Source organism: Perca flavescens, chromosome 14 (assembly GCF_004354835.1).
Source record: "Perca flavescens isolate YP-PL-M2 chromosome 14, PFLA_1.0, whole genome shotgun sequence".
NCBI classification, from domain to species: Eukaryota; Metazoa; Chordata; class Actinopteri; order Perciformes; family Percidae; genus Perca; species Perca flavescens.
In genome coordinates this window covers 14,580,531-14,597,759 of record NC_041344.1, presented here as the reverse complement: position 1 = coordinate 14,597,759, position 17,229 = coordinate 14,580,531, and positions in this window count along the sequence as shown.

The window sequence follows — 17,229 nt, the reverse complement described above, 5'->3', positions numbered from 1 at the left end:
GTGTGTGTGTGTGTGTGTGTGTGTGTGTGTGTGTGTGTGTGTGGGTGTGGGTTCATCTCTGTCTGGGGCGTTGACAATGTGTGTATGTGAATGAATGTAGTGCATGTCGAGGACCAGATCTACAAATGAGCAGCTCCTGTAAACTGCAGGCCTCAGCTGCTCTGTAGGACTTCGAGGAGCAGCCGCTCCGCCTGTGATTAATTCTCCAGTCTGCATGGAGTCCAAAGAATGGACTGTGCACTGTTATTTATCTGCTCCCTGGTTTGTCCCTGGCAGGGCTCCCCCTTGGTCTCTGGTGATCCCGTGGGCTGCATGAGACGGTCTCATTGTTGTTCACTGCTGTCTTATCTGCAGTCTTGTCAGGAAAGACAGAGGTAGCGGGGGAAGAGGTAGAGGGAGGGAAGGTGCAGAGCTTTACCCGGATTGTCTTTACTCCAGCTTTGCAAAGAGAATTGAAAGTAAAGGGATACTGCCCGATCCCTGGGCTCAAATACCCCTGGTTAATGGAAGCTGTCATATATCTGAATGTAGATTACATTTTTTTTCTCTCTCGCTGTCTGAGTGTCTTATATGACAACTAGATGAAACAATATATTACACACTCCAGATGTAACACCCTGCTGTATGTATGTCAGGGGTGGCGTATGCAGATTGCATACAGGCGTATTATTGGGATTTACTAGTGGAAGTGGGTGTGAAAGCTGATCTTGCATACAATCTCACCCATGACTTAATGGTTGTGTGTGTGTGTGTGTGTGTGTGTGTGTGTGTGTGTGTGTGTGTGTGTGTGTGTGTGTGTGTGTGTGTGTGTGTGTGTGTGTGTGTGTGTGTGTGTATGTGTGTGTGTGATGGAGACAAAGACAGAGCCATGGGGGACGAGAAAAGAGACATACAGTAATAGAGAATGGCTGTTTGTTACAGTACATTAGAAAACATTATGGCTCGGCTAGCAGAGCCTTAGTGATGAAAGAACAACAACTGAAAAAGACATACACACATGCACACACCCAGTAATCACTATGTGCAATGAAACAGCTGAAGGGTAATTGCACATTGTAGGAAAGTGCTGCAGCTCTGTACAGTATGTGCAGCACGTACTGATACAGGAAAAATGACCTCTACGTTCCATGTTCAGTCCCACCTTTTTTGTCTTTACTCTGCCAACATTATCACCTACCTACTGTAGCAAAGGTGAGCTGTAACTGCTCATGATTTTACACAGCGAGGCTCAGAGCACCCTGGAAGCTGCTCAGAGTAAAAGGAAAGGATGGAATCACTCCCCCAGCAGGATAAAACTACAGACCAATCACAGAATTATAGAGCCCAAGGGAGCACAACACGTTTTCTGCTTGTGTTTAAAGAAAAGGGATGAGGGTGAGTGTCTCCTTGTTTTCTTTTTCCCCCTCTTCTTTTTATTCCAAACAAACTCAAAGTCTGTTTTGTTTTTTAAATTCTAATGCCCAGCCAGTGTTTTCTGTCTGTCTCTCTTTACTGTAACAACTAGCCTGATTCTACTGATGCTGGTAAATGGTGGCCCAGTTTGTCCCCCCCGCCTCCTCCACCGTGCTCCTGCTAGTGAAATTACCAGGTGGTTACTATAGAGACGTGTTTATAATTGCAGTTTACTACTCCCTTTCTGCCCTTTCTCTCACTGCATTTACCTCCTTATTTTCCACACCTATCTTACCTTCTCCTCTAAAATGACATCTTTTTATTTTCTTTCTTTCTTTTTTCTGTCTGTCTGTCTCACGGCTTTCTCCTTCATCTGTCCCTTCCATCAGGTTCTTTTGCCCTTTCTCTTCCTTTCTCTTTGTCGAAATCTCATTATTTTGTTAATTTAGTTGCCAGCCGCTGTCAACGTGACTTGGTATGCAACTCTCATTGCACATAATTAATACCTAATTTACCTCAATACTTAAATGGGCTCCACTCTAGCAACCTCCCAATCTAGGTGTTTACAATACCACAGTGCTTCCATCCTTGTCTGGCTCAGGGCTCTAAACTCGTTTTCTCCCATGATAAGTAAATGTAGGAAAGTTCTTCGTAAGGCATTTGTGTGGGTATTTGCCATATATTATTGTTTGCAAAGCACCCTTCTACCTTTGTGACCCGAGAGGTAACGTAAAGGAAAAGCTGTGGGTTGTCTTTCTGCTCCCTCCAGAAAGTCTAATGGAGAGCTGATTCATGCTTGTATCTACCCAAGAAGACAATGGACGTATAGGCGTATTTAGACCACTCAAAGCAAAGTGCTGCTAAAGCTACCGTTGTACTCCTACTGGGTTCAGTTGTGGAGGGGAGGTAATGCACAACAAAGGGTTACGCTTATGTAATTATGTAATAACAAACCTACCTCCTCTGGCTCTGAGTGAAACACTACTTTTTCCACAAACTCTAAGTGCTTGTTTAAAAACACATTTGCTCTTGTAGTGAGGCATACTCGGCTGTTTCTGTTTCTGTGATTGACAGATTTTCTTCAGTGATAATAACTGCCTATGCTCTGGTCATTTCAGTAAAATGTCAATCTTCTCTGCAGCTTGGGGAGTATGCAACAGATAAAGGTTTGGATGCCTCCTTCTGTTGCCTGTCTGATCAGCTGTGGTAATATTACAGTGTATAAATCTGGGTTTCAAGGAAATTGGGTCTTAATTTTTACGGGAATGTAGGTTTTGATTTTTAATATATTTCAGGAATGTTTTTTTAATGAAACTGTAAATTACCTTAATGGTGTATCTGCTTTCCTCCCACAAGCCTCTCTTCACTTTCTAATTTATGGGTTGGATTTTTCTGTTTCTCAGTGAACTTGCCTGCATGTATCGGCACATTTACCTTTTAATCTTCTCCTCATTTTGTTTGTTTTAGAGATAAGTGTGGCAGGGAAAACCAGTTCATTCATCCTCTGAAAAAAAAGCGTTGTCTCTCGATCAAACACAAGACATTGTGTGATTGAATTGTGGTCTGTTTACACAAATGTGGATACATTGTTCTGTATCTGTTGTTTTTTTTACACTGGATGTTTCTCTGAATAACTGACATCAAAATGGTGAAAGCATAAAAAAGAATACTGCTTTCTGATTCTACAGGGCTGACTCATCAAAACCTAATAATGTTTGCCAAGTTTGAGTGAACATTAAAACAATTCTGGTATCAGCACTGCAAATGATTTGGATGGGATTTTGTACCAATTATGTTTGGCCATTTATCTGCAAATATCAGAAAAATATTCCACCAAACTACATAATGGATCAGGAATTAGAAGGAACCAATTCAACATAATTCAGTTTGAGATGGATATAATTGTATATATGTGTGTATGATTATCTCTCCCTGCATCATGTCCCTGATTTTGTCTGTCTTGTCATTCTCCATTCCAAGAAGCCATTTTAGCATGGCAGAAAAAGCCTGCCTTAACACCCAGGCTGGTTCGATTATACCGTTCAAGACAGCGAGACGCGCCGCCTTGACATCGATGACACGAAGTGTGTCACCCCTCTGCTGTCTCCCTGCCATTTAGTGGTGTGGCACTCTGTATGGGGCCCTCGCTGTATTTCTTGCCTTCTCTCCTTCTGGGGATGTGATGAGGTGCAGTAATATATAAGAAATGACTTGGTGGCAACTCATCTAATATGATTTGTGTAGGAGCTCATAAAAACTCGCCAAGCGTAACTTTAAAAGAATGAAATGGAAGGGCCGTGTTGATTCGGCTCTCTCTGTCGCATTGCAGGGATCATAAATGTGTTCAGAATCAGGCTGTGGGATGAGGATTTTCTGTGAATTTCTATCAGTGCTAATGACAACCATATCATTTTGTCATAAAATGTGTAAGTGCACAATCTGTGTCAACCAGCAGCCACTTTGATTACAAAGACCTCTACCTGGGTAACTCTCCTTCAGTCTGTGTCATCCTGTAAAGAAGGCGAGGCGTCTGCTTCCCCTCTGCAACGACTCTGGAAATAAATAATAAACACATTTAATTAAAATGAAAATGCGGTGCATTTCTACGTTAATCCTAATTTATTCGCCTTAATTGAGCTTCCATTTGCTTTGCCAATGGTTGGCAGAAGTGTTAATAAATAAGCCATTGTCTAGATGCCATGAAGCATTTAGCTGAGCAAATCCTAATATACTGTAGCACTTCACCTGCCTAATCAGCAGCAAGAAAACTCCTCAATGTCATAAACTTCTACATGCAGCAGACACACACACACACACACACACACGCATATCTGCCTACGCTACACGTATGCACACACACCCTGGCAATTTTTCTGCAATAATTACATCCTTTCCATATTGGAGACCCACCCCAACATTAATTATAACAGTATAATGCAATCATAGCAAACTGTGTGTTGTATAATGTACTGTGATAATATTTCCTCACTTATTTATCTTTTTCCTTGCCCATTATTTGGTCCGTGGTTTAACAATCAATCTATTTGTCCCTGTGTTCCTCAGCTCTCTGTGTTGCTTATTAGTGTCATTTGGTAAGAGGATATCTCTCTGATGGCAGCCTTTACTCCCCACTCATCATCTTTCTCACCTCGTCTCCCCCACTTTCCTCTAAATGATGAAAAGCTAGCGTTCTTTCTCTCAGGGCTTGAATAATAATTTTTCCAAAGCAGGGATTTAATTGCATGTTTAAAGTCTTCAGAGTCTTTCACTGTTCTTGAACTATGCTCCTTTGACTGTCACCAATCCAGCATGGAAGTAAACTCTCCCTCTCTCTCCGTCTGTGTCTCTCTTTCTCATTAGCAACGTTTTCCCTTCATTACCCTAATGTCACAATTTTGTCTCTTTCTTCTTTTCAGAAAATGTAAGTGGGACTTTGCGTGTTGGTGATTGTCTCTGTATCCCTGCATGTAAAATCACCAAGAGTGAATTTCATCCTGGGCATATTTTCACCGTCTCTTAATCTCCCTCTTTGCTTCCCTGGACTCCTGTTGAGAGACGATGAATCATTTTTGGGAGAGTGGTACATTTGGAGAGCGTGAAAGAAAAGGTTGAACATGGGCACATTTCTATCACTCCCTTTCTCTGCCCCCTTTGCTGCCCCTCGAAATGTTACTTAATCTAATACAGACAGGCCGGCAAAATATTACACTTCATGCATTCAAAGTAGTGTTTATTTGGAGCATCTGATTAGAGTCCTCCATGTGTTTTTCTAGGGGCGTAGCAGATATCTGGTGTATACATATCAAGTAGCATGGTCCTCTTCCATGTGGCTCCAGGCAAAGCATCTGCACACATCTGCAGAGTGCAGAGTATCCCCCGTTGCCTCGTTATCTCCTCCAGAGCTGCTTAGTGATTTATTTACCTGCTCACGACATGCCGCTCAGGCAAAAAGGACAAGGGGTATAAAGGGAGAAAATGGAGAGAAAGCGGGACGGAGAGGGACTGGTTGAGGACAGGTGATGAGAGACAGAGGAGAGGGGAGAGAAAGGAGGCAATGAGCGAGAAAGAGTGTTTAGGCGATGATAACATGCTAATGATGAGAGGAGCAGGTGGAAAGACACATTCAGATGTCGTTTACAGACTGACAGAGCCAATGAAGGACCAGGGCGCGAGGAGGGACGAGAAAATGAAAACAACAGGACTGAGATTCAGACTCTTAATTCTAATCAGGAGATTTGGTTTAAAAGAAAAGAAAATCCATGCAAACCCCAAGGATGCCACTTCACATTAGTGTGGACCCTGTCATCCACAAGATAACATCACCAACAGCTGTGGCACCAGGTGGTGGTACACAAAAGGTATTAGTCAATGAAAAGGGACTGGTTTGTGTCAAGAAGCAATAATAAAGGTGTTTGTTTGAATATGTATAGTACACATAATTACATTTCAGAGACAATTTCCAGTAAAAATGGAAATGTAATAATCTGTGAAACATCATCAGCAAAAACCAAATCAGTTTGAAATTGATTAACACCAGGGACAACATTCTAAATGAATAAAAATTTCTGTTGAAGACTTGTTTACATCAATCATTTTTGTAATCATCGGTGTAAAATTGTCCTATATTTCCAATGATGATCAGTTGACAAACACACTAAATGCAGTTTTTTTTAATCATATAGAAGATTTGTGGTTATGTATCTCAATTTAGCTGAAATGCACAAGATAAAGAATTGGGCATTAAGAATTCAAGTTTATTATTCAGTAGCTGTACATAGATGGATGGTTGGTTTTCCAGCGCTCTCAGTACCGAATCTTCAGTATTCTCTCTAACATCATTAATATTCACAACTTAATAAGCAACAATCAAAGTTAAAGTTCAGACAAAAAGCATCTTTTGTTATTATTAATGAAAAGTTTAACAGTTAATCTGCTATGTCAGCACTGTGTGGGTGTAGTATAATCAGATTTAATGACAGCTATCAAACAACCCACCAACTGTCATCATATTCTGATTTAAATAGTGCTGAATCCTGATTGGTGCACGAAATTACTGTATGTGACATCACCCGACACAAACAAACAAACAGAAATCTGTCATATTAGTTATTTTTCACACTGTACATATAATATTTACATCTTTTATATTGTACATATTGTTTTATTGTTCATATATATATATATATATATATATATATATATATATATACACACAATTTGAATCTGTATTTCATTGTACCGGTGTTCTCTGTGTACTATGTGTACTATGTGTTGGCCAATAGAAAATGGAGAAATGGGTGGATGCAAATGTCGAACTATCAGCTTAAGATGTACTAGTTTCCCTGTATGCAGTGAGAATATCATTGTTTTGGTTTTGATCTGGTTTTCTGCATTCAACATTTTCAAGAGATTATTCTAATAACAAACATGTAATAAGATAACTCACTTACCACCCTAGCCATTACATCTCTATAACAAGCAGATGGGTTGGCAGCAAGTGAAGGCTTGCCAAGGTCAACCCCACGGTACTCAGAGATATCGCCGCCTGTGAGGCAGCACTTTCATCCGCAGCCAAGACTTGCGCTGCTCCCTTAAGCTTTGCCTCTCCTCCCCATGCCACCCCCTCTGTCCCCTCTGGATCTACGGGCTTAGCTAACTCAACCGTGTAAGCACATCTCCCCCACCGCTGGAATCAGCCTCCATGGGGGCCCTTGCTTGTTTTGCCACTAGGCACGCACCAGGCACGCACCGCCAGTTTTACTGGAAGCCAGACATACGTTCATGGAGAATTCCCTCACAAACACCCTCCTGTGCTCTCAGCCCTTTCCCAACCCAGCATGCGAGGATGGGGGTGCGGGGTGTGGGGGGTGGTGGGGGAGGGGTTGTTCAGCCCAATCAGGGTTTTCGGAGCTGGAGTGCTAAATGACCCTCTTAATGTCACTGGGGAGAAAAATGGGCAATCTCTCAATTTGGCATGAGCCGGCCCGTGGCAGCAAGGCAAGAACTTGATAGAGTGTGGAGGTTTTAAGCGGCAGGAAACCTGGTGACCTTTCCCTGTTTTCTGACGGGCTGACTCGATTGCCCTTTTGAAAATGCTAATACCAAATGGTTCGCTACAAAACAGGTCCTCCGAGAAGGCCCTCGGCATGTCGAATAAAAGGGTGGAAGACGACCACAAGCAGTGTGTGTTCAGAGGGCACTGTGTCAAGTTTTGGGGTTAAAGCCCTGTGTAATATGAAAATAGCTGCATTCCGTAGAGAGTATATTATATATTCATGGCAGAATAAGTTCTCAGCAGCATCTAAATAACAAACCTGAAATTAAGTTCATGCACAAAAATAAACTGAAAATTTCAACATTTGAAGGGTCAGTTTAGAATTTGATGGAAGTGTTATAAAGTCAGTCTCGTTTCTCCAATCAGAATTAGTAGTATTTATTTCTCTCCTTGTACTGCAGCACCTGCACAACCTTACACACGGCACGTAGCTGCTTAGTTCATTGAGCTCTGCAAAAAAACACATGAAGAGCAATTTTATTATTTTATTCATTCAACCAGACACAGAGGTGTGCAAAAGGCTATAGAAAGCTTAATTATCTTAATGGAAGACTGAGATGCATGCCCTTTGTAACACAAGCACCTCTTATCAGCCAAATCAATAGCACACTATGGCTGTGCCCTCAGCCCAGGAGTGGATCACCTCCATCTCCACGATCGAGCACTGATGATCATAATAAGCTGCCTTGATGCGATTCACATCACCACAAATAATGAGGCATCCTCAATCAAGAGAGCGCTATTACCTCTCTCTCTCTCTCTCTCTCTCTCTCTCTCAGCAAAGTTCAACATTAATGTATCTAAACAGGTTTCTCTTCGAACTCCTCCAGGGTTTTAAATCCCACTCAATCATTTACTTTCCCTCTTTCCTTCTTTTACAGTTTGAGTGGCTTTTTTGAAAAGGTTAATTAACATTTGGGAAAACCATGCTGTCATGAGAAACTCAAAGTCTGGAAGCGTGATAGAGACAAAAATAGAACAATAGAATCTGATAACCTTATTTGCACAAATATCGCGACCTTGTCATCTATCAGCTCTGTAGAGAGCACATAAAAATAATCAAGGAGGACATATTCCTCCAAGATGGCCACCACACATCTGGGTACATTCGTCTTACAAACAGATGGATAAGTCCATACGTGACCACATCACCTGTGTGTCACTGTGCTATAAGCAAGTAACACTGTTTGCTTGATTCATTACACCTCCTCACTGGACTACTGACTAACAATACTCCTCTGAGGCATTGCACTTGGCCTTTGTACAAGTGCTTACAGCAGAGTGGACTGTGTGGCTTGCTGAAATTGCTCTTTGAGCATCAGCTGATCCCCCCGTGGCTCATACTGACGTTAAAAAAAAAGAGGCAGGTTGTTCAGGGAGAAGCCAGAACAAGGGGATTTATATCGAGGCATATATTGCTTCATGACTCCCATTGGGAATAGTGTTAATAAGTTCAGTCAGGAAGACATTTATTTTTTTTCAAGATATTTTTTTTTATTGCCTTTACAGCTGAAGATTGTCAGGAAAGGTGGGAGAGAGTGAGAGGGGATGACATGCAGCAAAGGGCCACAGGTCAGAGTCAAACCCAGGCCACTGCGCACTTAGTAGCTAAGGATTTAAATCATCAAATTCCATGATTTTGTGCATTGTAATCTGAAAAAATAAATCATTTATTACAAATTGGAAATGCATGGTACTGTGAAAGTGGATTTCTGACCAGAAAACAACATGGGACCAAGCTAGCAAAAGATGCTATGCAGGGTTCACTATCAGCCCTTACTAGGCAGATTGCTTCTTTAGCTGCCCCTGGTTGGCTCAGAATGCAAGCAAAACACAATAATTTATTGAAAAATTATACAAGTGAAATATATTTCATAGAGCAGAGGCTTGGGGCTTTTGCTTTCTGTATTTTTCCAAAGTTGAAGTGCATTGTTGTAGCAGCTGATTACAGTACAAAAGAGAGAAGCCGTCTAGCCGCCTGATAAACTGAACTGCATTTTGATTATAACCTTTATTTTAATGGCATTTGATTACTATTTTCAATATGTAACATGATCTCTGTGAAACAAGTGAAATCCTTTACAGGTAAATTACCTTGCTGTGTTAATGTATGGCTTAAAGTGAGATGCAACCGCAGTAATGGTGGCTTGTCTACTGTTGCATACAACTCTGATCTGGTCTAAAGCAATGAATGCTATATAGCCCAGCTATTGACCATGTGTCCTTACTTTCACTCCCTCTGTTATGTGACACACACACACACACACACACACACACACACACACACACACACACACACACACACACACACACAAATCAGCCACATGCCAGACAGTACAGCAATTATTCAAACAGCTAATTAGGTCAGTCAGCTCCTACGGTCCTGCAGGCGGAGGGTTGTGCAAGATGGTCAGGCCTGACATAGTGACCTCATGGCGGCTTGCCTGGGCATCACTAGCTGGGATTGGTCCAAAGCCAAAGGGATGAGTGACCTGAGCGTCAGTTGGAGTCATGATTGAAATCCTGAGCATCAAGTACAGGCCTTCTGGGCATCTTGCCACGTGTCGCTACTGTACTCTACGAATATAAGACGACCAGGAATAAAGTGCTTTTGAACAGTTGGACAGGGTTTAATTTTTCACCCAGTAGACAAACACTTAAATCTATGATTGATCTGATTTCTGGAGATAAACACAGACCATTCACAGATATCTGTGAAGGAATTTACTTAGACCTAGGTTAAATCATATTTGCAAACAATTGCTAGCTTTTACTTGAACCTGTATGAAGTGCCAGATGGAGTTTGCAACATGGCGCAATATGACAATAAGAGAGACAAAACAATTACAAAAAAAAAATGTTTTCTTAGTTTTTGAATCTAACACTCCTAAGAGTGGTTTCCCAACATTTCATGTTTGCAACCCCCTAAAACTATCCAGTTATTCACAAGAAAAATGCTGTTTTTTTTCTTTCCAGAATGCACACACATTGAAAAGTTGATGTCCATGCCAGGCCTTGCTCCGGTAGTGATTGTGACATTTCTCCCTCTACCTCTACCTCAGGGCTTTACAGCACCCCCCCCCCCATACACCCTCTCGTCCAAAATTTTCAAATCCCTCTGGAGCAGTATCTTCTCCTTGTGGAGAAAAAGGTCACATGCTCCATTATTTCAAACTGAACTTATGACCTAACATTTACAGAAGAAGGCAAAAAATAGCTGTCGATGTGAAGTCGCAGCAGGTTTAGTACGGCTGGATATTTTTGGATGAAGGATAGATGGACAGGCAGCATGTAAGGATTATCATGGTTTGACAACAAAGAGCGTAGTCTCTATATAGAGACAAGGGATAACAAGGCCGAGTGGTCACACACAATGATCTGAGTGTTCCAGCCTTGCATATACTGGACTGTACAAGCTATTATGGTGCATTGAGTTGTTTCTATGCTAATAATAACTGTTCTCCTTGAGCATTATGCAGCCTGTACATGGAGGATACAGCCAACCCCTGAGCTGTGATGCTATGACTAACAGTGCCTTTTGACTCTGATTCACACTGCCAGTCAGTTCTCTCTGCCAGTGCAGTTCCACCTCTGTAGCTTCTCATTAGAGCAGTGGGCAAGCACAGTGATGAGATGCAACGTGATTTTTTTCTTTGCCATTCAGGGTGTGACATTAAGTTAGCAAAGAGACAATAAGAGGGAAGCTGTGCTTACTGATGACGCCCTCCTTCCAGCCAGTTACTTTTCATTAAAGGATTTCAGAGACACAACCTTTACTTACCTACAGACAGAAGTGAGGGCGTATAGAGGATGAAGAGAGAAACTATCTTTTATGAATATATTGCTTATACCTAATTGCTTCCAAGCCCTCACAGAGAAATGCGTTGAATTGGTTTTTTTTTACGTTTCTTCATTCAGATCCATTTGCGATCTGTTCATTCTGAATAAACAAACAGCGCAGTTTACATGCTTCACTCTTGTTGCATTATTCATTACGATCATTTTAAACAGCTTTCTGCAGTTCAAACAACTCTGAATTGTAGTTGAGAACATCAGTTATAACGGCCCACATATTAAAAAAGTCTCGGGTTGAAATCGGGCTCGGGCTCATAATTCCAGTTAATGTGTTGGGCCGGGCCGGGCTCGGACACAACGTGCACAGGCTCGGGTTGGGTCAGGATTTTTTGGGCCCGATCTAAGCTTTAGTCATGAGTAATCTCCCCCTTACATTCGTCACAGTGCCACTGAGTGTAAAAGCATGAAAGGCGGAAGTATGTCCCTCTTTGGCTAATGTATTTTAAAGATGGAGGCGCAACATGGCTGCCGCCATTCGAGCGACTTGCTCGTATGTATTCTGAATGATTCTGAATGGCAGATTCTACGCTTACGAGAATACTTTGATTAGTTGGTGGAAGTAATTACACATACATGAGCACATATTTGTGAAAGAACAAAGTTTTTTTTTGCTAAGAATCAACTCAAAACATTACACAATGGAGCTTTAACTAGCAAGTGAGGAACAAAACCTTTTAATCAGATAATAATGAAAATAGAAAATAATGTATACTGATTATACATTTCTTTTTTAAAACTCTCGTAGCTCTCGGTGTCCTATCAGATTTGTCCATATGTGTTCATGCTTGCACTTATATTGTTATTGCATAAGGCTTATAGCCATTTTTAATGCTTTGTGTTTTGTAACAACGTGCATCACCTAATTTCCAAGACACAGCCTGTCTGTCTGTCTGCCTGCCTGCCTGCTTTTACAGCAGTCAGATCAATACACAGTTAATATACTCTGTATTTATTAATGTATGATATTAATTAGGCAGTCTACTGTATATTGACAGATTACAGACACATTTTTTACTACCCAAAAAGATAATGCATAAAAACTGTCTAGACAAGTTTAGAACGGTCGCCATAGCATTGCATAGTCTAGATCGCAGCATGTTTGAAATAATTTCTTAGGATAAAAGTTTCAAATACAATTCAGATTTTCCAGCAGAGGCTAGATTTACAACCGGTTAGATGCCTTTTTTAACATGCTTTTCACTATTACAGTAACATGCTCTGCATTTGTGTCAGTACAGTTTTAGGCATTTGTCATGCTGAGCAAGTGATGCAGTCTTACTCAAAACTAAAGAGCAAACATACCATGTTGTGCGTTGTTTTTGTTCAGCCACAGGATTTACTTTAAGCTTAAACTCTGAACTAAACCTGTGTCTTAGTAAAGAAAATCAAATTTAGTGCACTTGAGGTCAGCCTAATGCACATGACGGCCTTTACGTTGAAGACGGGGAGGCGCAGAGAGGGATAAGAAAGGTGGAGGGGTGTCCAATGATAGAATATTTTGTTTTGACAGTCGGGAGGTGGTAGGGCACGGGGAACGCCGAGAATAGATGCTCTTCCAATGGCATGAAATATTGAGGAGAGGAGAGAGAAAACAAGAGCAGAGCAGCATGTGTTTGATAAGCAAACAAAAAGAGGAGAAAATTATTAGCATGACTGTTACAGGGAAGAGGAATATTTTCCACTGCACAGAATCTTCAGGAAGCTGAAACAGAACAGCGGAGAACATTCATGTTTTTAGTGCAATGCAGAAATCTAAAAAGGCTCCAAATTTGTTTTCTATGCCTCCGCACCGGCCTGTCTCCGTATCTCAGGAACACCTGGAGGGAATCACTTCAAATTTGGCACAAGCGTCCACGTGGACTCAAGGATGAACTGATTAGATTTGAGTGGTCAAAGGTTAAAAAGCCCCCCTCCCCCCCCCAAAAAAAGGTTAAAGGTCAAGGTCTCACAAAACACATTATTGGTCATATCTCAAAAATGAATACGATAAGATGAAGTTTCACAAAAATGCATTTTTGTATCCATAAAGATGATGTAATGACATTTCATATACAAAGGTCAAAGGTCAACTTCACTGTGACTGGGGGTGGGAATCACCAGCGGCCTTACGATACAATATCATCACGATACTTATGTCACAATACGATATTATTGCGATTTTAAACATATTGCAATATTCTGCGATATATTGCAATTCATTACCTTTTTTCCAACTTCCATTTCACTGTTTGTTAATCTCACTTCAATTGTATTGCTGCAAAATGGGATTGTCAAGCAGACAAACTGACCAACACATATATAATAAAAGATCGATACTTGCCGTCTGTATATATCGATACAGTATTGCCATGGAAAATATTGCGATACTATGCTGTATCGATTTTTTGCCGGGTTGAAGATGTGTGTAAAGCAACCCCGTTTTAGAATGTGTAGCTTCTTTGCAGCAACATCTATAATTGAAGCATTGTCCAGTGTCATGGCTACAACTTTGTATTCTATCAGAATCGGCTTTATTAGCCAAGCATGAGAACACATACAAGGAATTTGATCAATTAACTTACATATGGATATACAGCAGAACAACAAACAAAGTCAAGTCAAATGAATTGTATTCATATATCACAACAAAAATGTGCCTCAAGGGGCTTCACAATCTGTACAGCAAACAACATCCTCTATCCTTAGAACCTTGACTCAGATGAGGGTGAGAAGGTTTAATTTAATTATTTTTTTAATTAATACTTTTTATTGATCCCCAGTGGAGAAATTACAATTTTTACATTCCTTGTTACCCAGGAGGTGAACTGGCACCTTTCCAGCAACCAGTCCACACCTACTTAGGTCCGTAAGGACCAGTGTTGGGAGTAACGGCGTTTAAGTATAACGGCGTTACTAATGGCGTTATTTTTTCAGTAACGGAGTAATCTAATTAATTACTTTTTTTGGGTCAGCAACAGGTGATACTGTATATAGTGTTTTTATTCTTCAATCAGTTAATATAAACATCTTTGACGTTAAAGATGTTATAGAATGTAATAGTGTTATAGAACATAAAAAATAACGTCACAGTTACTTTGCTGAGTAACTAATTACTTTCAATGTGGTAACTGAGTTACTAACTCTGAGTAACTGAGTTACTAACTCAATTACTTTTTGGGAGAAGTAATTTGTAACTGTAACTAATTACTTTTTTAAAGTAAGATGACCAACACTGGTAAGGACTCCCTACGGACTGAGCTACTGCCACCCAAAAAGTAGTTGGCCCGTACGGGGATTATCCAAGATGGCTTTGATTTTGTCCCTCGTCCTCCTCTCCGCCACTGCCTCCACACTGTCCAGTTCCAACCTGACCACCTTGCTCTCCTTAACAGCTTGTTGAGACTGCTGACCTCTGAGCCTTATATCCCCACCCCAGCACACCACCGCAAAGAACAGAGCACTGGCCACTACAGACTGATAAAAGATCTGCAGGAGCATCTGAGTCTGCTCAGGATGAACAGTCTGCTCTGTCCCTTCCTGAAAAGGTCCACCTTCTTCACTTTCTCTCCCTGGATGACAACCAGGACAGGGGGCCTCCTGTTCTTTTGGTAGTCCACCACAAGCTCATTGGTTTTGCATATATTGAGCTCCAGATGATTCAGTCCTCTGTAAAGAATAGTCTCCTAACTAAGTGAAGACAGCATGTTTTTCACTGGAATCATGCATGTCAATATAGTGATAATTTACATTTTGCCAAAAATACACTTAATAACTTTTATTAAATGAGTCTGGACAGACATGGATGTAAACTGCAACTTGACTGGTTGGCGGAGGCATACAACCACGAGGTGATCATTTTAGTTTATTTGTTGATCAGTTTGCTTTGTACAATGTACTTGGTTACTGATAATAACTAAGAAAAAGTGACCGTGAGCCAGAGAATCTGGGCTACTGCAGGTATGGCCTTATGTCGCATTATGTCGATAATTGGGAAAATGGGAAAGTTATGGGGTAGTAATTTTCCAGTTAAATATAAACTTAAAACAAAAAGTAAGGAAATTTGTGTTTGGTGGATTATTTCTCTGTGGTAACAATGCTTTTTGGCAATAAATCTTATACCGTTGGAAAGCCTGTTTAGTTCCCTTTCAAATGGTGCCCCATTTGTAAGGAACATGCATTTGTGGGATGAGCAGCAGCGCTGAGTATGTGGGTTGCGCCATGAAAAATTTGCCAAATCTTCTCTTTATCTATTGTCAATAGTGCTGGTAAAATGAATAGTGTTACCCCTGAAAAAACCTTGGCTTAAACCTTACAACATAACGTATGTTGCAGCCATAGACTGTATAAAAAGATTGCAGCACAGTGTTTCCATGTGTGAGATCACCATGTGAGTCTTTACTGAGTTTTGCTGTCATTTAGGACCACAATAGTTTTTCTCATCTCCGTTGATCCATTCCACAGACAGTTCAGAAAGCTCTTTTGTCAATAAAGTAAAATATAAATAAAATAGTTTGCCAACAATGCCGAGGGCAGCCCATCTAGCAGCTGAGCAGACAGAGAGCAAAGAGGGCAACTCTGCAGTTCGCTAACTTGTTGCTCTCTCTACCAATATAAGCTGCTCTGTTTTAGGCTACAAAACTGGCTGGAATTCAAACATGCCGTTTTATCGGGATAAAGCTATGAACAGAAGGAACATTAGACACAATGTGTTCATATGTGAAGGCCAATGTTTTTTTGCAGTGACGACGGTGACAAGCTCAGACCCGTGGTAGGCGGTAACCGTCCCAACCCTTAAGGAAGCCTGAAGACTTGGATGGATGTGATGTGAAGTGAAGTGAAGTGGTGCTTCTGATGGAGGAACCCTTGGTGCTGGGAATGATGAGAACTGGAGGTCAATGGGGTGGAGGAGGGTTGCATCAATTCTGCCTGAAATGACAACTGACAGCAGCAGAGAGTAGAATAGATTTAACGTTTGAATGCAACAACGCGATAGCTCATGTGGCAAATCTGGTTGGTTTAACTGAAAGAGTAAACACCCGCATTCAGCTGGTGACAATTCAGCTGATTAGGTTGGGAGAGAGAGAGAGATGTGCAGCATAGGAGTACGAGGACCCTGAAATGAAAACCGTATAGAAGTCTTCCTGAAAGAATATATGTTGAGCTTCATTAGATATTAATAATATTAGATGTTCAAACATCATTTGAAAACCCCTTTCTCCCACACCTTTATGTTGTCAGAATTGGAGGGGTTCAAACTTTTACTTTTTGTATGTACAATCTATATGAAGGTTTTCACTCTGTTTTCAACTATTAATGTATGTTGTATGTCATGTCTGTGTCTTCTGAATGGACCTTGAGTCTGGAAATAAAGTTGATGATGATATGATGATATTGCTGTTCAGTACAGCTCCACATTTGCCTTCAGACGTGGTCGGACAAACTTGTCACATTAACTACTTTGTTTCCGTTACAAACTAAGTCTTTTAGACAAGTCAAGTGAAGTTTTTGTATTGCCTAATATAACATAAAATGGCTATACAAGCCCAAACCACCAAAGGTTCTCAAAGTGGCACAAAATCCTGCTGCATTGTGGTTATTATTCTGCTCGTTTTACAATCCTCATATGACAATATTTATTTTCTTAAGTACTGTGCCCTTAATCCATGCCAATTTACTCCACCTTTATTTTGCTTTTTCATTTCTATTTGTTCCTCAAAACAGATTGTCCTCAAAGTTTATCTCCTCGCTCTCCAACCCTCTGTCCTTTACGACCATTTACCAACACATCACTCCCCTTCCCCAAAGGCTCAGCCCTCATTCTAGCATCCATTTCCCGGTGCTCCGTTTTCATCACAGCCCAACACTGAGGAACATTGTTCTTGATTGCTTGGCAGATGCCATTATCCTGGGCTTATATCTTCACAATCACATTAGCCATTTGCACAGCT